Consider the following 27,906-nt stretch of genomic DNA (forward strand, 5'->3'; position numbering starts at 1 on the left):
ACGCATCTTTGTGTCAAGCCAGTCATGGATATCATTCCAGAAAGCTTCAGAATAAATACGTAGAAAAAAATAAATGAACAGAGGTTTCTATATCATCACAAAATACACACTTGTTTGTATCAAAGCCACATCTCTGTCGTAAGAATTCCCCAGATGGGTACACATCATTTAAAACTCTAAAATGGATTTCTTTGGCTTTTGGAGTTATAGGAAATTTGAGGTATTTAGAGCGTAATGAGTATATAAAATCTATGGAGAAAATTTTTTATTTAATGGAATTTCTGAAAGGCAGTGAAGGGTGTGAAATATCGTCAAGCATTTTTCTAATTGTTTCATTAGGAATTTTAACACTCTTGAAATCGAAGTTTCCGACTACTAGATGAGGAAGAGTAGGGGAGACTGAATGAGAGTTCGAAACAATTTCTTGAATTAGATTTAATGTAGGAATAGGGATGGCTCTTATTATGGAAGCAAATTAATTCTGATCAACTGTAATATTACATGTATGACATAAATTCTCATGGGTCATCACACGCCCATCTTTATCAGTCAAATTAATTAGGGACCAAATACCTTTGTCCATCCAGTCCTTCTTATATAATGACTTATTTTCAATTGTAATATATCTATTGTTCCAAATCGGCGTGTTGTGTGGAGTGAAATTATAGTTGTATAAAAGTTTCCAATATAAAAGGACTTGTTAATGGAACCGGGATAATTTAATCTGAAGTTTTTTAATATTGAAATCGCATTTTAACAAAAGGTCAATGCCTCCAAACCTTTTGATTTCCCTGGGGATATGATACCAGAAGCTTTTATTGTTAAAGAAGGATTTTAACCAGTTAATTTTCAGTGTTCCATCAATGATCTCAAAGTCAATGGCTTGTAGTTGACCATTTTTATATTCTTTGGTCATTTCTGATCTCTTAATATAGTGCATTTTTTCCTCCATATATAGTCAAAGTTAATTTGGTTGATCTTTTTACTGGCTCTGTTAGGAATGGTCAGTGAATATGCTGGGTAGATACATCTAGATATGCTCTCCATTTTAGTGAGAAAAACACGCCCAAGTAAACTGATGTCTCTCAACAACCAGGAGTTCAGTTTAGTTTGACACTCTGCTATTGTTCTCCATAAATTCAAGTTTTCCCTTTCAGTTGGGTCTTTGGATATATGCATTCCTAAGTATTTTACCGTTGACCTAATAGGAATGTTATATGCTTCTATTAAATCACTTTGATGAATTGGCATTAACTCACATTTTTTAAAATTAAGATTAAGTCCGGAGGCCTGGGAGAACACCTTAAGAACTTCTATTATCTTAGGAGTCTCTGTAAGATGTTTCATCAAAATAGTTGTGTCGTCTGCAAGTTGGCTAATGATTACAGGTAATCCCATAACATTCAAGGGAGTAATATCTGAATTTTTAATAAAAAATAGAAAGCATTTCTGTAGCAATTATAAAGAGAAAGGGAGAGATTGGACACCCTTGTTTGACTCCTCTTTTAATATCAAATCGTGGTGACGTTCCATTTGGTAATGAAATAGAGCTAGATGCATAATCATACAGAGACTCAATGGTGGCACAGAATTTGTTTCTAAAGCCTAACTGTTTTAAACATTGAAAGATTAAGGGGTGTTCAATAGAATCAAAGGCTTTATAAAAGTCAAGAAAGAAAAAAACCGTCATCATCAATTAAGTGACTATAGTCTAGAAGATCCATCACCAAACAAATGTTATTGTGAATAGATCTACTTTTTATAAAGCCAGATTGGGAGTCACTTATAATTGAGTTTAATTTGCTTTTTAAAGTATTGGCATAGGCTAAGGTTACAATTTTATAATCAGTATTCAGTAATGTTATGGGTCTAAGGTTATCTATAATTTTTGAGTCTTTACCAGGTTTTGGTATTAAAGTAATTAAGCCTTGTTTCATAGTGGGAGGAAAATATAAAGTATCAGTTGCTTCATTTAACATAAGAATAAACAGATTTTTTAACAGATCCCAAAAGTGTCGACAGAAATGAGACGTTAGGCCATCACACCCTAGTCTAGTTCAAGCATAGTGATATCAGCATCGCATAACTCTGCAAAATCATCATCTCTACTCGGGATAAAGTTCTTAATATGGTCGAAGAAAAAGTTTGAATCAGTCTCAGAGAAGGCAGCCGAGTATAATTTGCTGTAGAAAGAGGTAAATTCCTTTGTAATTAAAGTTGGATCTGTACATATTTGGTTTTGAATTAATAAAGTTTTAATTGAATTTCTTTCTTGCCTTCTTTCTAATAGACAAAGCTGTGCTTTTTTCACCATTTTCGACCCATTTAGCTATTGATCTTATGTAGGCTCCTTCTGCTTTTTTTTAGATACATTTCATCAAGGTTACCTTATAAAGTTAATATTTTTTGTCATTTTCATTTGGTGATGCCTTATTACAATATGTGTGAATTTATTTAATTAGATTAAGTTCTGTTAATTTATTGTTTTTGTAAAATGATTTCCCAAAATGGATGGAGAATTCTTGAAATTTGAATTTTAGAAACTCCCACTTTGACACATAAGACCCTATAGTGTTATCAGCCATCACTTCAGTGAAAAGAGATTTAATACCATCGCAGTATGTCTGAGAGATTAGTAATGCAGAATTGAAATTCCAGTAGCCTTTATTTTTGTGCCCACCACCAGGAGGCGCAAATTTCAACTTTATAACTGAGTGATCAGACAGAGGAGCTGCTGACATGCAGCAGTCTGAGACATGAGATATAACTGAAGCAGAAATTAACCAGAAGTCAATTCTAGATTTTAGGGTATTATTCGGTTTGAACCAGGAGTATTGTTTGAAATTAGGATTTGCCAGGCGCCGGGGATCTACTAAGTTATGATTGCCACAGAAATGAGATAAGGTGGAATTATAAGAACTATGTTGACACTTAAAAAGGGTATCTATCCAAATGCTCATCATAAACCATGTTAAAATCTTCTCCAACAATAATAATTGCACTTGTTTTAGATTAGTAATATTATTAGAAAGTTCTGCAAGTAACAGTTTATTTTGAGCTGGGTTGTTAAAGCCATAGATATTAACAACAATACAATACTGGTCATCAATATCTTGAACACAGATTAGCCAGTGACCATTGATACTAGATTTAGAAGCCACTAATTTCCCAGGAGATAGATTGGCCACCGCAGCTGATGTGGTGGAGCCGTGGTAAAAAAGGATTTTATCCCCCCATTGATTAACCCAGAATTTTTCGTCCTCCTGTTGTGTGTTTCTTGTAATAAAATAATGTTAGCTTTCTCGCCCTTACAAAACAAAAAAATAGATTTTCTCTTAATAATGCATTCAAAGAAATACAAAATAGAGTAACATTCATTTCGAAAACTAACTAGCAACTGCTAGAGAACAATAATAACTTCAAACGACCATCCGGACCTTATTTAAGTCTTTGTAGTCTTTTGACCGTGATTTTGTGACCATCAATGTAACCGTTTCCTCCTCTGTAGTACGCCCGATTTCCAGCTGCCCGTGCTTGTTGTATCTTAGGCCACAGCGCCATCCGAGCCTCCCTGCCAGCTTTGCAGAGGTCTTCAAGTTCTTTGCAGATGGAGGAATCCTTGGTCATCTTTCACAGCACTTCACAGTGTATCCTTTGTGAGAACTGGACAAGGGCATGCCTGGTCCTGTTCTCTTCTCTTCTTCCTAGCCGATGAGCAGAATCCACAATGTGGTTGATGTTTGGAGTCCATTCAGGGGAGATCTTTTTCAGCAAGTTTGCAATCATTTCTCGCGTGTCTTCTCCTTCACGTTCCTTTAAACCTTTGACTCAGAGGTTCCATCGGCGTTTGTACCTCTCTAACTCCAGGACTCTTTCCATTAGCATGGCGTTACCTTTTTTATTGACTGATACCTCTCGCTCCACGTTTTACAGTCTTTGATCTTCGTTACGTTAAACTCCACTGCTTTAGCCATGCTAGCGAGCATATTTGAGTTGTGACTTATTTGCGTACAGAGGTTCTCCACTTTGGAGCTGTGAGCAAAACATCAATTCCATCCAGAACGCTGTTCATTCTCTCTGAAAGAAACCTTCTGAACTTCATTCATGCATCCAAAACTCACCATTTTCATTTTAGCTCCATTCAGTCACAGGTTTGCTTTTAAAACAAGTTTAATATCAAAGCTGTTAAAGATTGTCATTAAAATTGCCATCCATGAATTGTCATTTTAGAATTGTCGTTTCGAATCTTCCAGTTTAAAATTGTTAGTAATAAATTTCTTCATTTTTAAACTTGCCTCATTATTGAAAAGAAACACAGAAAAGGTATAACATTTCTGGTTATTTGAAGGCAAAGATCCTAACTTCTGAGTTAAATAACTTTTGCTATTAAATTTAATTATCTAAATTAAACATTAATCTTTGGATTAAAATTAGATCAAACAGGTTGATGTATGAACTTAGATCAATATATAAGTATCCGGGATATTAATATATATCATATAAGCTTCGTAGGTTAATCTGATTGTTCATTTTCGGAATCTCCACTGAATAGCAACAGAGGTGATTTCAGTATGCAGATTAACTCTACATAATTGGCGGAGCCAGCCAATTTATGTGTAAAACGGGTTACCTGGGAGAACACATTAAGAGTTAGAAGACACAGAGTCCTGTGACTTCAGTTACGGCTCAGAACCTGTTTGTGTGAACGTCACCTACAAACATGGGGGTCAAGGCCAATAACACCACTGACCTTACTACACTACAGCTGGCGCTGATGACCCCTGAACCTCAGGTGGGTGACTTACCTGTCGGGGGGGGGGGGGGGGGGGGGGGGTCACACGTCACCCTGTATCTTTACTGGCTAAACCTGGTATTTCTGAGCGCATGCTTGCGTCAACCGGGGACATTTCCGGAAACACATCTGCTCCAGATCCTCGTAACCCTGCACCTGTCTTTAACCGAAAGAATTCTTGGTTTCAGTCTTCAGGACAGACTATGCTCCTCTTGCTAGCTACATGTCTGTGTCTGATTCTAAACATGGCTGTGTTTTCATTGCAGCCTCCTCTGACACAACCTTTTGTTTCTGGGTCCTCTTCAGAGGTCCCACTTCCAGGACCACCAGATCTTTTGACGTCCATCCATCACCTGCTGTTTCAGCCAAATCCTGGTGGCGCTGTGACTTTTTCTAGTGACCGGGCTCTCAAGGGCCTCAACATTATTCTTGTTTATCCTTTCTGTTCTGTTTCACAGACATGGCATAAGTTTGAGAAACCAGCAGGGGGCAGTAGGACTCCTCATGACCTGAGAGCCTCTCCTCCTGACTACAGTTTACTCCTATTTCTGGTCACGCAAAAGTTGCCTCTGGTATGCTTATTAATAACTTTTTGCAGGAAAGATCAGGTCCGTACCCGAAACAACTCGCTCCGGCCGTGTTTCAAATCAGCAAGATCTCCAAAGGTAACAAAGCATCCATTTCTCTATGGGTCCACAAAACCAGATTCAAACCGCACAACAACTCGATCGATTTAGATACTGTTTCCACCGAAATAGCTGACCACCAGCCCGATTCATGCCCAACGGGGGGTGAACTCCTGCCCGCTTCCGCTGGGGTCTCTGATTTTGGATCACGCTTGTTCTGTTGTGAGTGTATGTGTGCATGGAGGACTTCATGTTTAAATATCTCGCACAGGCTTTGTGAATTTTGGCTGTGGTCTGCTGTGGTTCCAATAATCATGTGTTTTCAGAACATAACAGTTAAAAGTGGGCGTCTCCACTACCTGATGGGTCGATCCAAATTCAATAAATTCTTTATTGGATAATTTTTAATAGTTTTGATAACTTCTGAGGTTTAATCAGGACAACTGCCTTCAGCCAGTTATCTTGATAATAATAATAATAATAATAATAATAATAATAATAATAATACATTTTATTTAAAAGCGCCTTTCAGGACACCCAAGGTCACTTTACAGAAATCACGTGATAAAATACAATAAAACAATAATAAAACCCGAACAAGAAAAAACAAAGAGAGAAACAGTTCAATAAAATCAGAGGTTGTAGGCAGATTTAAACATGTGTGTTTTGAGTTTGGTTTTGAAAAGGGTAAACCTGTCGATGTTCCTGATGTCTGGGGGAAGTGAGTTCCAGAGTCGAGGAGCAGAGCGGCTGAAAGCTCTGCTCCCCATGGTAGCGAGACGGGCAGAAGGAACCGCAAGATGGATGGAAGAAGAAGATCTGAGTGAACGGGATGGGGTGTGAATACTTATAAGGTCTGAGATATATGGAGGAGAGAGGTTGTGGATTGCTTTGAAGGTATGGAGGAGAATTTTGAAGATGGACCTGAATTTAACTGGGAGCCAGTGAAGCTGCTAGAGAACCGGGGTGATGTGGTGAAAGGAAGGGGTTCTGGTGATAATACGGGCTGCTGAATTCTGGACCATTTGCAGTTTATGAAGGAGTTTGTTGGGGAGACCATAAAGAAGTGAATTGCAATAGTCGATACGGGAGGTGACGAGGCTGTGGACGAGAATGGCGGCAGTGTGAGGGGTCAGTGAGGGACGGAGACGGTTTATGGAACGTAGATGGAAGTATGCTGACCGAATTATGTTATTAATGTGAGCTTTGAAAAGAAAGTGAGCTGTCAAGAATGACACCCAGACTCTTGACGTGAGGGGAGGGGGAGACTATGGTGCTGTCATTTGTTAAAGAAAAGCTGTCAGATGTTGAGAGGGTGGAGTTAGTGCCAACTAGAAAAAGTTCTGTTTTATTGCCGTTGAGTTTGAGGAAATTAGAGTTGAACCATGATTCGATTTCAGAGAGGCAGAGTGTAAGGAAGGATGGAGGGAGAGTTGAGTTGGGCTTACTGGAAATGTAGAGCTGGGTGTCATCCGCAAAGCAGTGAAACTGGATATTGAATTTGCGGAAGATTTTGCCGATAGGGAGGAGGTATACTATGAAGAGGAGGGGCCCCAGGACAGAGCCCTGGGGCACACCTGACTTGACTGGGGAGGGTTCTGAGGTAAAGGATTTTAACTGGATGAACTGAGTGCGGCCAGTAAGGTAAGATTGAAACCAGCGGAGGGGGTGTGAGTGATGCCTAAGGAAGAGAGTCTATTAAGGAGGATGGGATGAGAAATGGTGTCAAAGGCTGCACTCAGATCGAGGAGAATGAGAATAGAGATTAAACCAGAATCAGCAGCAATGAGTAGGTCGTTAGTGATCTTGATGAGAGCTGTTTCTGTGCTGTGGTGGGGACGGAAGCCAGACTGAAACTGTTCATAAAGGTTATTGCGGGTGAGATGGGACTGGAGCTGAGATGCAACAGTTTTCCCTAGGACTTTGGAAATGAAGGGAAGATGGGAAATGGGACGGAGGTTATTGAAATCGTTGGGATCTAAACCAGGTTTTTTTAGAATAGGGCTGACTGAAGCGGATTTGAATAGGGAGGGGACCGTACCAGAGGATAGTGAGGAATGAATAATGGCTGTTATAAAAGGGAGCAGAGAAGAAAGGCACGATTTAACTAAAACTGTTGGAATAGGGTCCAGTTGACAGGTTGAAGGTTTGGATTTGGTGATGTAATCTAATATTTCTGAGGGATGGGGAAGTTCAAAGGAGGAGAACTGAATGGAGGGTTCAAATAAATCAGGAAAGGGAGGGGAGGAATGAGGTAAAGAGAGATGGATTCTGTTGACCTTATCATTAAAAAACTGAAGGAGTTGCAGGTTTCTGAAGAGTAAAGATGGATGGGTAAGGAGTCGGGAGGCTGAAAAATGCTGTTAATGATGGAAAATAATGCCTTAGTGTTGCTGGAGTTGGATGAGATGAGACCGGAGTAATACTGAGATTTGGCATGGGAGATGGAGTCCTTGTAGAGAGAAATCTGAGCAGAATATAAGTCTTTATGGATGGTGAGACCGGTTTTCTTGTAGAGTCTTTCAAGCCTCCGGTTGGTAGCTTTCAAGGAGCGTAGGGCAGGGGTGAACCATGGAGCAGACCGAGTAAAATATACAGAGCGGGATTTGATGGGAGCAAATGAATTAAGGATAGAAACCAGTCCGTTATTGTACTGAATGACAAGATCATCGGGAGTAGAGGACAAATTAGGGGTCAGGGTGGCAAAATTGGAGGACAGGGAGGCTAGATCAATGTCCTTAATATTACGAAAAGAAATGATACGTGGTGACTTGATGATGGAGAGACGGAGGGGAACAGAAAAGGAGATGAGGAAGTGGTCCGTGAAAGGGAGCGGGTCAGCTGTACAGTTGGAGGGGGTCAGGCCGGAGCAGCAGATTAAATCCAGGGTGTGACCTTTAACGTGAGTGGGAAAATTGGCATATTGATGAAAACTGAGGCTGTCCAAAGATGAGGAGAAGTCTTTGCTGAGGGGGAGGGCCATATTGTCCATATGAATATTAGAATCACCAAGTAAAATTACATTTGGGGAAAGGGCGGACAGATGGGATAAAAGAGCAGAGTTCATTTAAAAACTCAGGGCTGAACTTGGGGGGACGATAAACAGTGACAATTATTGTGGGGGTCGGGCCGGAGAGTTAACAGGCGAGGCATTCGAGAGTGGTGAGAGGAGGAAGGCTTACGGGAAGGACCTTCCAAGTCTCGCGATAGAGTATCGTGAGACCACCGCCGCGGCCCGACCCACGTGGTTTGGAGAGGTAAACAAATCCGGGAGGAGTACAGTCATTGAGTTGTGAGAAATCGCTGGGTTGTTGCCATGTTTCATTCAGACAAAGAAAGTCTAGCTTATGGTCACTGATGGTATCTTGGAGGAGGTGTCCTTTACCAGAGAGGGGGCGAATGTTGAGAAGACCAAAATTAGCAGTGCGGAAGTCCCTGGCGACAGGAGCATTAGCCCTATTAGCCAGCCGGGCTAACACGCTGGGGTCGGCAGCTCGGCAGGTATTCCTGGGTCGCCGCCGGCTAGTCGTGGACCAGAAGGAGGGTATTCCTTTGGAGCCGTCGAGATGGAGGTTCCGCCGGGACCCCCGATGGATATACCGACGGCGAGGCTGGAAGGTGATGTCGGGGAAGAGGCACAGAGCTGGTGGAGGAGATCCGGAGTAGTGAAAGCGGAGGTTGAAGAGCTCCGCCGCCGAGTACTGGAGAAGGTCATCCACGGACAGAAGAATCAGCGACAGGATGATCCAGGCCAGTGAGAGGCACAGAGAAATCCTGCTGGACCACGTTATGGAGTGGAGCAGGGAGGTGATGACGTGGAACCAGAACGCAAGCTGAGCAGGTAGGTGAAAATGAGTTTTCACCGACACAGGGATATGACTCGGGTGAAAAAGAAGAAAAAAAAAAACACAAAAAGTTTGTTCGCTGGCGAGCAGCGGCAGCGAGACTCGCCAGCGTTCACTCAACCGGAACCGGAATACTAACCCTCACATTTAGGGACTACTAACTCCACTGATTTACATTTTAGTATTGATTTACATTTCTATCTTTTTATAGTGCTTTCGTTAGGGTGAGTAAGATTGAGACCTTTAGGGTTAACTTGGTTAATTTCTCTTAAAGGGCTATAAGACATTTTGCCCTTCATTCATATAAGCATTTAATTAGTGCAGGTGATTTTCTCCATATCAGTTAGGGTTTGATTTATTTTATTTGTTTTTTTTTATGCATCACTTTTTACATGACACGTAGAGAGGTTGCATTTCACTTCTTCACTTAAAGGTTAAATCCACATAATCTGACACATATTACAGAGGTACTCACAGGATAGGTTTATAATTATTTATTTGATTTGCATCAAACGCAATCTTCATGTGTCTGCCTCACTTGCTGCTCTGCTCTTCTCACTCATGAGCTTCACCATTGGTCCTCGCTGTCTGAGGGATCTCCATCCATGGGAGACTTCGCCATCTGAGGGTCCTCTACGCCTGTTCCTGCCGCCTGGTGTTCCTGTGGCATGAGGCTTCGCTTCGGTCGTGGTTCGAGACGTCCTGAGTGCCCGCGCTGTGAGGTCGCCTGGAGGCCATCCTGGGACCTGCCGCTGATGGCTGGTCGTCTGCCTGATCCTGCTCGGCTCTGTGTGGGAACACGGGCTACTTTATCCTTTTAGCATATGCCTTTGCATTACTGCTGATGAAAATGAACTGCTATTGAAATTAGTGATGTGTCGGTCGCGAACGAACCGGCTCTAAGAGCCGGCTCTTTGAAGTGAACGACGGGAGCCGGCTCGTCATTGGGAGCCGTCCCCTCCTCTCCCCCCTCCCCTTTTGCTTTGGTGAAAGCCACAGGCGATTGGTCAGCATGTGTAACTGCATGTCCAGACTGTCCACACACAGAGCAGTAGGGACGGGGAAGAGGGAGGATCAGACTCAGACACACAGCAAAGCACATGCGGGTGGAGGGAGACGAGAGGGAATGAGAAGGAGGAAAAGGCGAGCGAGAGAGAGGAGAGTGCGACGAAGACGGTGAGAAAATGAGCGCCAGCAGTCGGAAAATGGAGATTTCTGAAAGTGTTCAGTTATTAAATCCATAGAAATGATAAATATTTGACATATAGCATTTTTTTACATTAGTAAATCATTTTACATATAGTTTTGCATTATTTTGGTTATAAATGGTCTCTACGCAACAGAAAATCTGAGGAGCCACTTGGGAGCCGAAAGAGCCGGCTCTTTTTGGTGAGATGAACCAAAAGAACCGGCTCTCTAAAAAGAGCCGGAATTCCCATCACTAATTGAAATAGCCATCTTCTAGAGGAATACTTTACAATGATCTGAAAATTTTGACTTAACCAACTGCTCAGGATGCACTCCTGTCTTCACGGAAGGAGGGAATACTTTCCTCTCTCCAGCCTTCGACTGGACTGCAACAGCTTCTTCAGATAGAGACCCTTCAAGTCTTTGGTTGCCAATGGCAGGTGGTTTCCTGTGTCCACCTCCCATTGACAAAGGGGGGTCTGCAAAAAGTCCTGCAAAAAGTTATTAATCAGCGTACCAGAGGCGACTTTTGCGTGACCAGAAATAGGAGTAAACTGTAGGTCAGGAGGAGAGGCTCTCAGGTCATGGTATTTATCATTATTACAAGGGTTATAATTGCTATTTAAGTTGAAATATGGAGAATACCCACAATGCCCTGGGGTGGGTTAACTTATATTGGCTATAACTTTTTACTGGTAGGTCATATCAAGTTCGTTTTTGGTTCCTATGAATCTTGAGAATTAGATGAATCCAACCGTATATACTCTGTTGGGCTTTTTATTTTTATTAGGGGTGAGATTTGAAGTTAAAAGTTTACTTCCTTGTTTGACGGAGCCCCAATGCATCATGGGAGATTTGCAATTTTGTCCTATCAAGTCCGTTTGTGGTTTATATTAATCTTGAGATTTAGACGAATCCAGCGGTATATTATTATGTTGGGTGTTTTATTTTTATTAGGGGTGAAATTTGAAGTGAAAGTCATTTTCTTGTTTAATTGACCCCCAATGCATTATGGGGGTTTGCAATTTTGTGGCACCGTGAGTGAGAGGATTCTGTCTGTGGGTTAAGGTCCCAGGAAACTCATTGCAAGTTTGACCTTGCTGGTGTGAGTTATTGGTTTGTAATTGGACCACTTTAGGATAATCTGCCCCCATTGCATAATGAGAGTGGAGTATTTGCTCCCATCCAGGGATTGTACCTTCCTGATTGGTGGAGAGTGTCTCTTGTCTAAAATAAACACTGTTCTAGCTACTTTGCTGGGACTTGAGGGTCATCTTCAGGGTCATGCCTGGGCTTGTTTTTATTCCCGCCTTCTTTTTACAAAGGTAGTGTGGTGTTCAATACCCCCATGGAAACTGCTCCCTCCTGATTGGTCGGAGAATTCCCTATTTAAAATAAACCCCATGCTAGCTACCTGCTAGCACTTAATAATAGTAATGGTATTTAGTAATAGCAACGGAAATAAGTAATAGCAATGGAAATCAGTGATAGTAACAGAAACCAGTAATAGTAACGGAAATTAGTAATAGTAACGAAATTTAGTAACAGTATCGGTATATAGTAACGGTAATAGTATCCCTATATAGTACTAGTAGTGATAGTAACAATATTAGTATTGATAATAATAAAGGTAATGAAATAATGATCATATTAATAGTGAGAATAATGATAAAACAAATCGTGATAATAATGACAATAATAGTACTGATAATAATGATGAATATAATGATAGTAAAAGTAATGATAATGGTGCCAATAATAATAATAGTACTAATAGAGATCATGATAATCATAGTATCCATAATAATAATAATAATAATAACCATAATAGTAACCATAATGATAATAGTATTAAAAGTATTCCTAACGATAATAATACTAATGCTAATATTAATAACAACAATAATAATAATAATGATAATAATAATAATAATATAATAACAATAATGTAATAATAATAATAACAATAGAATTAATGATAGCAATAATAATAACAATAATAATGTCAGCAATAATAATCATAATAAAAACCATAATAATAATAATAATAATAATAATAATAATAATTCAAATTCAAATTCACTTCAAATTCAAAAATACTTTATTAATCCCAGAGGGAAATTGATATCATAATAATATTGATAATAATAGAAATGATATTAATAATCATGATAATAACGGTATTAATAGTAATAGTAGTAAAATAATAATAATACTGATAATAATAATACTACCCCATCTAAACATAATACTAATGGTAGGAGAAATAATAATAGTAATGATAATAATAACAATAATAATACTAATAATAATACTATTGGTATCCCTAATAATTCCAATATTAATTAATATCCCCATAATAATATTTAATATTAATATTGATTATAATAATACTACTAATAATAGTAATAATAATATTATTAATGGGTTAGGGTTAGGAGAAAACTGTAATAAAAAGAGGCCACCGCCCATTCTGGGCGCCACGGATCTGATGGTCCACCCTCTATGAACTCTTCCTCGGGGTTCACAGGTAGGTACAAGACACACACTTATTTAGTTTTTCAGAGTGGTAAAGTCTGACGAATCCGCGCTCTGGGTTGTGGTTAGGGTCAGGATTCCGGTGGGCCAGGGTTAGGTGATGGGGTGGAGGGGGGTGGGGGGGTGGGGGGGCTGGGAACATCAGTTCCCACTGGTTAGGGTCAGGGCCAGCGGGTGGGAGAGGGGGCAAAGAAGATGGGGGAGGAAGGTGGTGGGTCAAGACCCCCACTGGTTAGGGTAAGGGCCAGGGGATGGGAGAGGGGGTAGAGGAAATGGGGGAGGAGGGTGGTGGGTCAAGACCCCCACTGGTTAGGGTTAGGGCCAGGGGTTGGGAGAGGGGGTAGAGAAGATGGGGGAGGGAGGTGGTGGGTCAAAACCCCCACTGGTTAGGGTGAGGGCCAGGGGTCGGGAGGAGGATGGGGGGACCCAGGCCAGGGGTCAGGAGTCATTAAACTGAGGTCGGGTGTAGGAGACAGTGTTAAGGGCTTGAAACAGCCCGAGGCTTAGCCTCATTAAGCCCTCCCGGGTGTGCTGTGTCCAGCCTCATCATCCAGAGTCTCTCTGCCCACTTCCGCTGCTGGGCAGTCCAGTCTGGGTTCGACTCCAGGACTGTGGCTGTAACAGATTGCCAACCATGTATAACAGGGGTGGGCAATTATTTTTTCCATGGGGCCACATGAGAAATAGAAAATATTGTGGAGGGCCGCAGGCCAAAAGGCTGAAGTCAATTATGCATAATATTAATGGTATTTCTTTATAAAAAGCAGTAAATACCATTGTTTCTTCAAGCTGGTAAGAGTAGACTATATGTTATAAATGAGCAAAAAGGAAAAAGTGAGGTTGGCTTACAAAAATGTGATTTATTCAAATTCCCCAAGGCAATGGTAAACAAAGTGTGCACATTTGGTTTTTGTTAAACATTTGTGACTTCTATTAGTTAACAGTTTCAGTCACATTCCCTCCAAAACACATTCTGAGTTTCAAATATTGTTGGAAAGAGGTTCTTAGCATTCTACAGACACACAGTATTGTCTGTAAAATAAAATCACTGAACTGTGATCTTGAGAAAGAGGTTTAAAAAAAGTGTCCCAGTTCACTGCTAGTTGCCTACATTTGTGGTCCAAACACCTTATTTTGTGTTTTTAAGCAATTTTTTTCTTATTCAGTGAGAGAAATCTAGTCTCTGCTGGGCTTTAGCGAGTGCATCAAAGTCAGGTTGGATGTCTGAGGTGGAGAAGCGAAGCACAGCTGACAAATGATCATCAGTGAGAGAGGATCTTTACCTGGATTTTGTAAACTTCATCATTGAAAATGTTTGTTCACAAATGTAGGTAGAGCTGAAGAGAACCAACATCTTCTGAGCACGTCTCTTCAGGTTTGGAAAGTCCTCCTTAAGAGAAGAGTAGAAATCCAGCAGAGATCCTGAATCTCTGCTTTCGAGTCCCAAACCCTCTTCAGCACTTTCCCCAGGCTGAGCCATCTGACAGCTGTGTGGAGTCCTCCACAAGAGCCACAAACTGTCTGTGATTCATCGTCCGCGCCCTGATGAAGTTTATTATTTTAGTAACAACATCAGTAACATGGTTGATTTTTAGCACTGACTTGCACAACACATGTTGGTGTATAATACAATGCAAAAACACCTATTTTTGATCTGCATCGATTTCTGTCACTTCATCTTGCATGCGTTTCAAAAGTCCGACATTTTTCCCTGTAAAGCCGGACGTACACTGTGCGACTTTTTCACTTGTAGCACTCAGCTTCAGCTCAAACTGTACGACTTCCTCGCAGAGCAGATCTCACGAGTCATGTGCTCACACTGTACGACCCAGTTCTCGCATGCGACCTGACTGCTCACACTGTACCTCTGGTAGCAACACGTCGGCCCTAAAAATGTGCTAAAAATAGCAGTTTTTACTCAACACGTTAGACTGTTGTGTCTTGTTTTGCCTGTTGTCCTTCGGGAGTGCTGCTGGAGGACACACAGGGATTTATGGGGGTTGGATGAGGAAAACCAAATAAAGAAAGTAAGTCTGTGTTTTGTGATCAGTTTAATTTGACATGAACACGACAAACACGCTTTCTCGACAATCTTTGTGAGTAAAAAAAACGTGTAGAAACAAAAACGAACAGCGTGTGTTATTAGGGAAATAGCGAGCGACAAGCGTTGATGCAGGATTGCGCGCGCATGCGCCGTGAGTGGTTCTGATACTTTTTGGGTCGCAGCTGCTCGCAGCGCCGCTTCAACAGTGCGATACCCTCACGAGGGACGAGCAAAACATTAAACACACCAGAGTGCGACCTCACGACTGCTGATCGGCGGCTGGTCACGTGGTGTTAATCGCCTCTCGTAACCCCCGGTACACTACACGACCGCTCGGCGCAAAACTCGCCCCGATGTCGTGGCTTCTCGCACGACTGGAAAATCGGCTCAAAAAAGTGAAAAAGTCGCACAGTGTACGCCCGGCTGTGACAGTCTCTCCCATTTCAATCCCAGAGTGTCCATGCACGCATTTACCTCTGTAAAAAGATCACTCCCTGTCGTTGTCCCTCTCATCGACCGCATTGCTGCCCGCTCCTCTGTGAGCTTGAAGTCCGTTATCCCCCGGACAAATACGAGCAGCTGGGCTGTGTCGCGGACATCACAGCTCCCGTCTAATTAGAAAAAGTCAAAACTTGCCACTTCACGTTGCAGCTGAAGCTCCAGGTTCCCCGCAATGTCCTCGATCCTCCTGGTCACGGTTCGCTGTTTTTAGCTGTTTTGTGGGATATCACAAAGCTGGTCCTGGTTGCTGCATCCCTGGATGTGTGAAGCTTAGTAAAACAGCCTTGCTGCTTTTGCAACTTTGCTAGCAAAGCTTCGGATGTCCGTGCCCTCTCAGCATCAGACAAGTTCTTGTATTTTTCCGAGTGTTTCTTGTCGTAATGCCGACTCAAATTGTAGTCCTTAAACACGGCAATCTCCTCCCCGCAAACCAAACACACGGTTTTACCTCCGACTTCAGTAAAAAAAATACTTAGCAGTCCAATTTTTGTTGAAAATCCTGCATTCGGCATCTTTCTTTTTTTTTTTTTTTTGCATGAGCGGACATTTCTCAGGCTACAATCACCATGTCAACCGCGGGCACTTGTTGCTATACGTATTGCGTCATTGTGCACGTAAAATACAACTTCAAAATAAAAGCAATGCAGCCTTAGCCCATGCATGAGGTAAAATGAGAAAATACATTTATTTTGTAATTTCCAATTAACCTTACGCGGGCCGGTCAAAGTCAACCAAAGGGCCGGATGTGGCCCGCGGGCCGTAAAATGCCCAGGTCTGATGTATAAGAAAGTGTTGGACTAAATGGGTGTTTGTCTCCTTCCTCCTCAGGATGTTGTATCTGTGTTGTGTGAATCTGACCAGGAGTGTATTTTTGGTCTCTCCCACATACATTTTTGACACGTTTTGCATGTTATGAGATACACACAGTTAGAGGTGCGGGCGGTGCCTTTAGTCCGGGTTAAGTAAACTGTGTCTGAGAACACGTTGTAAATCCACTGTTTGTGCTTAAAAAATTGCCCCAAGTCCTTAGATTTAGTTCTTATTGTAGGTCTCAATTTAGCTTTAATTAGATAATCTTTTAGATTTTTGTTCCTCCTGTAGGCAGCCAGCACCTCATGGTCTGTGAGCATCTTAGTTGTCTGGACAAGAGTCTGAAAATTCTCTTTGACCCCTCTGATGTAGCCCAACATGTGTGGTGAATATGGCATTACAAGGGGTAATTGTGATGTAACCTTGATTGGTTTATCTTCCAAAAAGGTTCTGTTCACCTTTCTTAAAAAGGTGTGACAGTACCCTCTAGTGGATAAAGTGGAGAACAGGATTTTCTTTGCCTCCTGGAAATCACTCTGTTGTGTGCAGATTCTGTGAAACCTCAGCAATTGTGACTTAATTATCCCAGCAAATGTGTGCTTCAGATGGAAGCTCGTTTTGTGGAGCATATGTAACCGGATTACAGGATACAATAAGATAATTAAAAGAAAAAATAAACAAATGGGCCAATAATTAGGTTCGGGGAGAATTGGAGGTTGTTTAAGAATGACTGGAGTCACGGGTATAGCATGAAACGGTTTATATACTAAATTTTAATAATAATGGGAAATATAACACATAAAGATAACACACAAAAACAGATGAAAACAATCGACAATAGTAAAATGCTCGGTATGAGATTTGATCATATGAGTCACAAGTCAGCCGGCGTCAAGTCAAATCCCCACGCTTGGGGTGAAAGTCAGAGTCCGGTGGTGCGATTTTTTCCTACCGCACCGTTGAGATTGTTCACAGAAGAGAGCAGTCTGCTCTTCAGTTACTTGAGATGTCCTGGTTCGTTCAGTGGTTAAGGCTCGCCATCTCCCTCGTCAGGAAGAAATCCAGTTCTCGTTCCAAGTGAGTGATCATAGGAGTCGGGATCAAACCCAAGGAAAAAAAAAAACCCAGCCTGTAAACAACAGGACTGTTAGCGAGTTGGCATCGACCCTTCTCGTCACATCACAGCATAAAGTCTTACAGACTTAAACAAATGCTTCACTCTATTGGCATAGCCAATCATGTTTGGGTTCACAGTTCAACTAACATAACATCAATTTGATTGTCTATTAAAATAATTCTCAGTAGCTCTGGAAATATAATTACATATGACAACAATTGTTCAGCTCAATAGGCTCAGTTAGATTCTATTACTCTACACTATTCAACAAGAAATACATTCATGACAACAAGGATACATTTAGTTGTGTTTCTATACAGCATTGTGACACCTTGTATATCTGTAACACAATAAATAAATAAATAAATAAATAAATAAATAAATAAATAAATAAATAAATAAATAAATAAAATGTTCTATAACAAAATTCAACAAAATATAAATTCTGGTCCTTTGGTCCACCTTTGTAAAATAATTCCTCCCTAATCAGTTAGCTTTTATTTATTTTTATTTATCTATTTTTTTTATTATTAAATGTTTGGTTAAGGGACGCATTGCTAATTCTATGGCGTTAGCTATAACGCCCCTGAGGACCTTGTACATCTAGGCCGTACCACCATTAACTGGCGGTTTGAGCCGTTAACTCCTGGGAATCCCATATGCCCTACCGCCGTTAACTGGCGGTTTGAGCCGTTAACTCCTATATGCCCTACCACCGTTAACTGGTAGTTTGAGATGTTAACTCCTGGGATCTAACGTCTAGCAGCCCACTGCTGTCACCTCGGTTGCTGTAATTAGCTTTTTGAATTTAATAATTTACTGAATTTAATCTCATTCACTCACCAACGCGCTCCAACGGTTCCCTCCTACAGAGGATTGGTTCACTCTGTCGTCTCCACACAAATCTATAAGAATGGAATTAATTTGATAAGCTATTTAAGTTTCCTTTTTTTTTAAGTTGCATCGTTAGCTTTTTCTCTTCTTTTTTCTTTACTCACCGCGTTGGTTCCAAGTTCCTAGCTCTTATTAGAAGGAGTCAAGTCCGCCTCTCCCTCTATCTATGCGGCACCCAAATCAGGGTTCTTCACGGCCTCGACCGTTGTTTTTTTTTTCTCTCTCTCTCTCTCTCTAACCGCTCAGTCTTTGCTTTCTGTATCTGCGTGCTGCACAGCCGTTTGTCTCTCCTCTCGCTCAGCTGCGTCGCACGGTTTTATTTCGCGGAGGCGGGACTTATTTCTCTCAGCCAATGAAATTTCAGATTCCCACCTGGACCAATAGTATACAGCTTTCCTCTTCTGTTTCTGTTAGTGATGTTCAAGATTCTTGTTTTAACCGATGTTTAATATTAAACTCGTTATTTTAGTTATTCACCCTTCCAATAATTCATTATGAAATTATCTATTAGTTAATTAGATATCTATTAATTAGTATTGTTAATTTCCTTAATTTATATTTTATATTTTATCTAAATTGAGGATGGATCATATTAGTAAGCCAATTAGTTAATACCTCATTAAGGTTCTAGCTTCTGGGTTACATCCTCCCCCATTAAATATCATGCACGTCCCTGTGCATTGTTTCTACGGGGTACACAACTTCTGGAGTAAGAGAGTCAATAAAAGCTTTATTAAGTCCTTGGAAAAGGGACCTAACTACGGTCACTAGTGGATTGCCCAATTGAGAGTAAGTTAGTCTTTGAGGAGGCTGACTACTTCGTTCAGATCTCCTGACATACATCTCTGGTTGCACAGTATCATGCTCATCCGTTTCGGTTTGATTCTCAACTGAGACAGGACGAAGTGAGCTCTCTGTTTCCGACAGAGCTGATGAGCTATTCTCTAAGACTTTGGTCTTTTCAGATGTATGTGTCTGATCGTGTATGATGGGTTCAAAACTTACATCACGTTGCTGCGACTTTAGGACACCATCCAATTGAGGTAGGTTTGTGTTAGTTTCATCCCCCGTTTCTACGTCAGGTAAGTATACTTCGTTTTTTTTCGTTTTTTCAGGTAAGTATGTTGCTGCTTCTTTCACTCTTTCAGGTAAGAATGTCGCAGTTTCACTCATTCTGTCAGGTAAGAATGTTTCGGTGTTGATGCCTTTGTCAAGTAAGGACAATTCAGCATTTTCATTACCAGCTAAGGTTGGTTCCTTGCGATCCCCTGTGTGTAAGGATAGTGTGTTTTGTTGTTGAATATTATTTACCGGTCCTGAATCTGCTATGAGTTCCCTATTTGGCAAGGTGACCGCTATTTGATAGGATGGTCGGTTTAGCACTTGTGGAAGATCAGAGTAATAAAACTCATCTACCTCTTCGTCAAGTGGCTCATCTGGGTCAGGTTCTAAGGCTGAACTCTGTCTTGTATGAGGTCTGCTAGGTTTCGTAACGCGTTCTGTTTCATTTTCTAATGAAGAGAGAAAACCACAAGGCAGTAAAAGATCTCTGTGGAGTGTTCTGTTGGGTCCTTCTCCGTTCTCTGGTTTTACAGTGTATACTGGCAAGTTTTCCATCTGTTTGAGAACTATATACACTGTTTGCTCCCATTTGTCTGCTAATTTATGCTTTTCTCTTAAGCGAAGATTTCGGACTAAAACACGATCTCCCACACCTAGTGTGGACTCACGAATGTTTCTGTCGAACCGTTCTTTGTTCTTCCTCGCTGTTTTTTGAGAGTTTTTTATGACAATGTCATAACTCTGTTCCAGATGACTCTTCAGTTCTTTAACATACTGAGAATGAGTTATAGAGGGCTTGTTCAAATGCGGTAACCCAAAGGCAATATCTATAGGCAACCGAGGCTGCCTACCGAACATTAGCTCGTAGCGAGAGTATCCCGTCACGTCATTTTTTGTACAATTGTACGAGTGAGTAAGTGGTTTTACAAAATCGCGCCAGTGATGTTTCTCAGTGGCTTGTAAAGTTCCCAACATGCTGAGTAATGTACGATTGTACCGTTCAACGGGGTTGCCACGAGGGTGATAAGGGCTCGTTCTGACTTTACGGATACCAAGTAAAGAACAAAGTTCCTTGATTGTACGTGATTCGAAATCCCGTCCCTGATCACTATGAAGACGCTCAGGAAACCCGTAGTGGACTAAAAAATGTTCCCACAGGTTCTTCGCGACGGTGGTGGCTTTCTGATCTTTGGTTGGGATGGACACTGCATACTTTGTAAAATGGTCTGTAATCACTAAGACATCTTTAGTGTTCTTACTGTCTGGTTCTATGGAGAGAAAATCCATGCAAACTAACTCCATAGGTCTGGTGGTGGTAATACTCACCATTGGAGCAGCTTTGTCAGGGAGGGCCTTCCGACGGATACATCTTTCGCAAGTTTTAACTTTGATTTCGATATCACTAGCCATTCTTGGCCAGTAAAAACGGGACCGAATGAGATCTGTCGTACGTTCAACCCCAAGATGCCCCATATCATCATGTAGGCTTTGCATGACTGTTGAACGTAATGAATCAGGCAAGACTAACTGCAATGATGTCTCTGGTCCTAATTGGCGTCTCCGGTACAGTAAATCATTTTGAAACTCAAACCGTTTCCACTCTCTCAAAAGGTTAAGAACCACCGGGGGTTCTGCAATAGTATCAGTTGGCGGTTTATTGTCAGTCATAAGCAGCTGAATGACTCGGCCAATGGTTGGATCTTTCCTCTGCAAGGAGACAAGGTCAGCATGGTTATACTTGGGCACAGCAAAGAAACTGTCACTATTGTCTTCCAACTGGAATAGGTCTGGAATGGCCGCTGCAGACATGGCAAGTGACTGAACTAAACCACAAGGAGAATCAGTCTCATCCAAGACCATGTGCTTTTGGCATGTTGCCTTCACTGCTTCGGCTTGAAGTTGAAGCTCGACTTCTTTGACAGAGGATAAAAGATGAGATCGGAACTCATCTAGTCGTTGGCATTCCTCAGTGAATTTTGAGTTGTCTTCAGGTTTATCATGCAGCCTCCTAGACAGGCCATCCGCGTCAACGTTCTGTGTACCTGCACGGTATCTGATGTCAAAATTATAGGTGGACAACGCAGCTAGCCAACGATAGCTCGTTGCATCGAGTTTTGCCGTTGTTAAGAGGTAAGTTAACGGATTATTATCAGTAATGACAGTGAATGTGTTCCCATACAAATAGTCATGAAACTTATCTGTTATGGCCCACTTTAAGGCTAGAAACTCCAACTTGTGCGCAGGGTACCTAGTTTCACTAGAGCTTAAACCGCGACTTGCATAAGCGATTACCTGTGTGACACCGTTTTGCACTTGGTATAGCGCTGCACCGAGTCCGGTCGTACTAGCATCTGTGTGTACTAGATATGGGAGTTTTGCGTCAGCGTAGCCAAGAACTGGCGAAGTGGTAAGTTTTTCAATAATAGTTTGAAAGGACTTCTCACAGTCTTGGCTCCAACGATTCCCAAAGGGTTCTTTGGGGTTCAAGTACTTTGATCTACATGGTGGTGTTTTAAAGTTTTTCCGTTTGGGTGGATAACCAGCCGTGAGAGATGTTAGTGGCTTGACAATATTTGAGTAATCTTTAACGAAGCGTCGGTAATAACCGGTAAATCCTAAGAAAGATTGGAGTTCCTTCAAAGTCTGAGGCTTCGGCCATGTTTTGAGTGCTTCCACCTTATCTGGATCGGTTTTTATGCCATCTCGAGATACTATATGTCCAAGATAACGCACAGATGTCTGGAAAAAACGACACTTATCTGGTGATAGCTTGAGTCCGTATTCTCTAAGCCGTTCAAGAACGTGAGAAAGTCTGGTTTCGTGTTCTTCCAAGGAGTTGGAAAAGACGATCAAGTCGTCTAGGAAAACTAACACTTCCTTCAGATTAATGTCCTTCATACACTTTTCCATAACCCGTTGGAAAGTGCTTGGAGCATTTGTTATTCCTTGTGGCATACGGTTAAATTCATAAAACCCAAACGGGCAAACAAAAGCAGTTTTAGGTTTATCCTTTTCACACATCTCTATTTGATAGTAACCTGACTTGAGGTCCATCACAGAAAACCACTGTGATCCAGTGAGAGCAGAAAAGGACTCCTCCAAGTTAGGCAGGGCATATGCGTCGCGAATGGTTTGCAGATTAAGCTTTCTATAGTCTATACATAGACGTACCTCACCATTCTTTTTCCGAACTACCACTATTGGTGAGGCAAATGGAGACTCCGACTCTCTTATTATACCGGTTTCCAAGAGGGCTTCCAAATGTTTTCTCACGGCTTCATAATCATGTGGATGGATCGGCCGAGATTTCTGTTTGAATGGGGTCTCGTCTTTTAAGTTGATGTGATGTCTTATCTGTTGTGTATGACCAAAATCAAGATCGTGGTGCGAAAACACATCGGAGTAAGTGTTAAGTTTGTTGGTGATCCTCCCTTTCCATTCTTCGGACAAGGGCGAAGTACCGAAGTCAAAACTGAGAGGAGGGTTTGAAGGTGAAGTCTGTTGCTGCGAACTACACGCCGCAAGTACTTTCTGATCACTTTTGTCAGGTTCTGGATATGGCATAACACGATCGGCTTTAACTAACTCAGCGATCACACAGTTAGTGGGTAATGTGATGTCATGGTTAGTTTCGGTTCTTAGTACAACAGGTACTTTGTATGGACCATGTGAAGGTAAGGAAATGAGGCAACAGTCTACAATTATACCCCCTGGTAGAGAACCATTGGTGGGTTGTTCAATGAGTGCATAAGGCTCATGCTTGTTTTGGCTGGGTTGCATAAACCCTTCTAGTAACAGTTTTTTATTTGCAGGGAGAACTTCTTGGGTTCTCCCTCGAAGCTTCACCACACCAACTCGTCCATCTTTGCTTTGTTTTTTTCTGACTGCTAAGGCTTTTAGCACGTGTTGGTACCTATAAGAGAGTGCCTTGGAATCAGGTAAGTTATTGGAAGACAATTGCTCATACAAAGGATCGAGTGTGTTTGTGCCAATGAGTAGTGGTGTATCAGAGTTTGAGCTTATATCCGGAACCACTAACGCAAGGGTAGGTAACTCAAGTCCAGACTGATCGAGCTCTTTTGGAAATGTGACACTTATCTCTATGTATCCTAAATAAGGAACTGCTTGACCGTTTGCGCCCTCGACTTCTAACAGATTACTGATGGGTTTAATTGAGAGGTCAGGTAAGTGTTCTTGGTAAAAAGAATTGGCAATGGTGGTTACCTGGGACCCTGAATCCAGTAAACAATTACATTCAACACTGTTAACTGAGACTGTAGCTGTGCATCGCCCACCCACTAATCTTTTGGGAAGTTTTGGCACTGAATGAGCATGAACTGGCTTGCAAAAAAGTCTCTCTGTCCTTTCCTTAGAGGGACTTGGTTCTACTTTAGCACCTATCTGTCCCACGATAGGAGCTTCTACCGGTTTAAAGGAGGAGACTGAGCAATTGGCTTTGACATCTCCCACTCGCGCTGCTTCTGTCTAAGAGCAAGTCTTTTAGTTGCAACTAGTGCTGGATTTGGCTCGTTGCTACAGCTAGAAGCTATGTGCCCATCTTCTCCGCACTTAAAACAGTATCCAGGCTTTGGTCTGGGCACCACTGCTGTTATCTGCTGAATCTGTTTGGGCTCATCTGGAATTTTAGTCCCCACACGGGGTTTTGACTCTTTTTGAGTTTTCTTTGCCTTTTTATCTGTGTTGTTAACCTTAAGCTGTGCAATTTGGCTCCTGAGCTCAGCGATTTGTTTGCGTAAGTCATCACAGTTATCATCTATTTCCAGTTCACAAGTGTTTTTACTCTGAGAGCATGTTGTTTGCACATTTGAATACACTCTAGTTCGTTGTGCCCCTAAGTGTTGTTTCATGCGTGCTGCTTTAGTAGCCTGTTTGTCTTCTTCAGTGCGCAGTTTGAGGAGAAGTGCTGTAAAATGAGGCGGGTTGTCTTTCTTTTGTTCGAGTTGCAGGTTTGAAATTAGCGAGCTGTCCCAACAGCCTCTGCAAAACTGCTTGAGCAGCTGCTGGTCGGCATCACTGGAGGAAATTCCATTCCTCTGAATAACTAGGTTTAACAAGGTGTATAACCTCTGAAAGTAATCGGAAGGTTTTTCACCACTGTCCTGGTTTGTGTTTAAGAAGCGAGCAAAGAGCTCGTCGCCGTCTTCGACAGCTGCGTAAGCTGAATCGAGATGTTCAAGGTACGTTTCCAGGTCGGATTTTGGACTAAGAGCTTTAACGATGCTCGCTGCTGGGGCTGACAGACTCTCCACGATTCTTCGTACAATTTGGGACTTGGTGAGTGAAGGATCATTTATGCATAACACTACACTACTACGCCAAGTATCATAGTCAGTTTCAAAAGAAGGGTGTGGAACTCGCCCTGAGAACGGTTTTAGTCTGTATTGTGAAGTAGGCGGAGGGATAACCTCACTGCTTTTAACAATGTGTTCCACAATAACTCGCTGAACCTCAGGTGTGTTTAAAAGATTTGGTGGAATGCAAGGGTTTTGTTTTCCAGTCTCTGTAGGTGGACAATTGTCCTTTGAGTTGTTCATATAGTTAACTTCTGGTGTTAAAGGCAGGGAATACGTAACTTGGTCACTATGGAGCATTGGCTCTAGTTCAGTGACTGGTTCAGATGCATGGGTATCCCTTCCTAAAGATTCCCCAATTTTTGCCAGTTCCTCCATTAGAAGGTCTTTAAATGATTGATTGCTACGCGCAGCTATGTCCCTGAGCTCTGACAGATAGGCATCAGTGGCAGATGTGCTAGTTTCTAGACTGTACGCGCTGGCTAGGTCTTGAATATGGAAGAAAACATCTGGGTTCCTAGTACAAGGTTTGTCATAGGGTAAACATTGTTTCTTTAATTCCTTAACAGTGGCTTCATGTTGAAACTCCACAATAATCTGATCACAGTTTGGTAACTTAATGCGCCTGTTAACTGGTCCGAATCCTTCCATAAACCCAAAGACTTCGTTATCAAGGTCTGTATCAGTTAACCCACTGATTAAAACAGCATTTGAAACTTTGACCTTTTCTGTTTTCACAACTTCCATTTTAAAACACTCAAAAGTACCAATAATGCCAAAATGGCAAACCACTGTGACCTCCAGGCACTCTTATGATGTCAGTCAATGGTTAGCTAAGGTAACAACTCTACAATTCTCCTGGCTGGCTCGCCAAGTTTTATGTAACCGGATTACAGGATACAATAAGATAATTAAAAGAAAAAATAAACAAATGGGCCAATAATTAGGTTCGGGGAGAATTGGAGGTTGTTTAAGAATGACTGGAGTCACGGGTATAGCATGAAACGGTTTATATACTAAATTTTAATAATAATGGGAAATATAACACATAAAGATAACACACAAAAACAGATGAAAACAATCGACAATAGTAAAATGCTCGGTATGAGATTTGATCATATGAGTCACAAGTCAGCCGGCGTCAAGTCAAATCCCCACGCTTGGGGTGAAAGTCAGAGTCCGGTGGTGCGATTTTTTCCTACCGCACCGTTGAGATTGTTCACAGAAGAGAGCAGTCTGCTCTTCAGTTACTTGAGATGTCCTGGTTCGTTCAGTGGTTAAGGCTCGCCATCTCCCTCGTCAGGAAGAAATCCAGTTCTCGTTCCAAGTGAGTGATCATAGGAGTCGGGATCAAACCCAAGGAAAAAAAAAACCCAGCCTGTAAACAACAGGACTGTTAGCGAGTTGGCATCGACCCTTCTCGTCACATCACAGCATAAAGTCTTACAGACTTAAACAAATGCTTCACTCTATTGGCATAGCCAATCATGTTTGGGTTCACAGTTCAACTAACATAACATCAATTTGATTGTCTATTAAAATAATTCTCAGTAGCTCTGGAAATATAATTACATATGACAACAATTGTTCAGCTCAATAGGCTCAGTTAGATTCTATTACTCTACACTATTCAACAAGAAATACATTCATGACAACAAGGATACATTTAGTTGTGTTTCTATACAGCATTGTGACACCTTGTATATCTGTAACACAATAAATAAATAAATAAATAAATAAATAAATAAATAAAATGTTCTATAACAAAATTCAACAAAATATAAATTCTGGTCCTTTGGTCCACCTTTGTAAAATAATTCCTCCCTAATCAGTTAGCTTTTATTTATTTTTATTTATCTATTTTTTTTATTATTAAATGTTTGGTTAAGGGACGCATTGCTAATTCTATGGCGTTAGCTATAACGCCCCTGAGGACCTTGTACATCTAGGCCGTACCACCATTAACTGGCGGTTTGAGCCGTTAACTCCTGGGAATCCCATATGCCCTACCGCCGTTAACTGGCGGTTTGAGCCGTTAACTCCTATATGCCCTACCACCGTTAACTGGTAGTTTGAGATGTTAACTCCTGGGATCTAACGTCTAGCAGCCCACTGCTGTCACCTCGGTTGCTGTAATTAGCTTTTTGAATTTAATAATTTACTGAATTTAATCTCATTCACTCACCAACGCGCTCCAACGGTTCCCTCCTACAGAGGATTGGTTCACTCTGTCGTCTCCACACAAATCTATAAGAATGGAATTAATTTGATAAGCTATTTAAGTTTCCTTTTTTTTTTAAGTTGCATCGTTAGCTTTTTCTCTTCTTTTTTCTTTACTCACCGCGTTGGTTCCAAGTTCCTAGCTCTTATTAGAAGGAGTCAAGTCCGCCTCTCCCTCTATCTATGCGGCACCCAAATCAGGGTTCTTCACGGCCTCGACCGTTGTTTTTTTTTCTCTCTCTCTCTCTCTCTAACCGCTCAGTCTTTGCTTTCTGTATCTGCGTGCTGCACAGCCGTTTGTCTCTCCTCTCGCTCAGCTGCGTCGCACGGTTTTATTTCGCGGAGGCGGGACTTATTTCTCTCAGCCAATGAAATTTCAGATTCCCACCTGGACCAATAGTATACAGCTTTCCTCTTCTGTTTCTGTTAGTGATGTTCAAGATTCTTGTTTTAACCGATGTTTAATATTAAACTCGTTATTTTAGTTATTCACCCTTCCAATAATTCATTATGAAATTATCTATTAGTTAATTAGATATCTATTAATTAGTATTGTTAATTTCCTTAATTTATATTTTATATTTTATCTAAATTGAGGATGGATCATATTAGTAAGCCAATTAGTTAATACCTCATTAAGGTTCTAGCTTCTGGGTTACACAAAGCATGAGTGTCAGTGGGTTTAAAGAAGACTTTAACGTCCAGTGTGTGGGAGAAGCTGAAATCCTTCCCTTTAAATGTGGTTGTGTCTAAGAAATCCACTGATTCAGAGCTTGTTGTGGCCTTCAGTTTGATTGATTGATTGATTATGGCTGTTCAGAGTTGTCAGAAAATGTTCAAACTCCTGTCCCCCATGTGGCCAAACCCCCCAGACATCATCCAGAAATCTGTAATATGCTGATGGTTTCTTGTCACATTTTATCATTGCAGTTGTTTCCCACTCTGCCATGAAAATAT

This window comes from Nothobranchius furzeri, chromosome 5 (genome assembly GCF_043380555.1).
Source record: "Nothobranchius furzeri strain GRZ-AD chromosome 5, NfurGRZ-RIMD1, whole genome shotgun sequence".
NCBI lineage: Eukaryota > Metazoa > Chordata > Actinopteri > Cyprinodontiformes > Nothobranchiidae > Nothobranchius > Nothobranchius furzeri.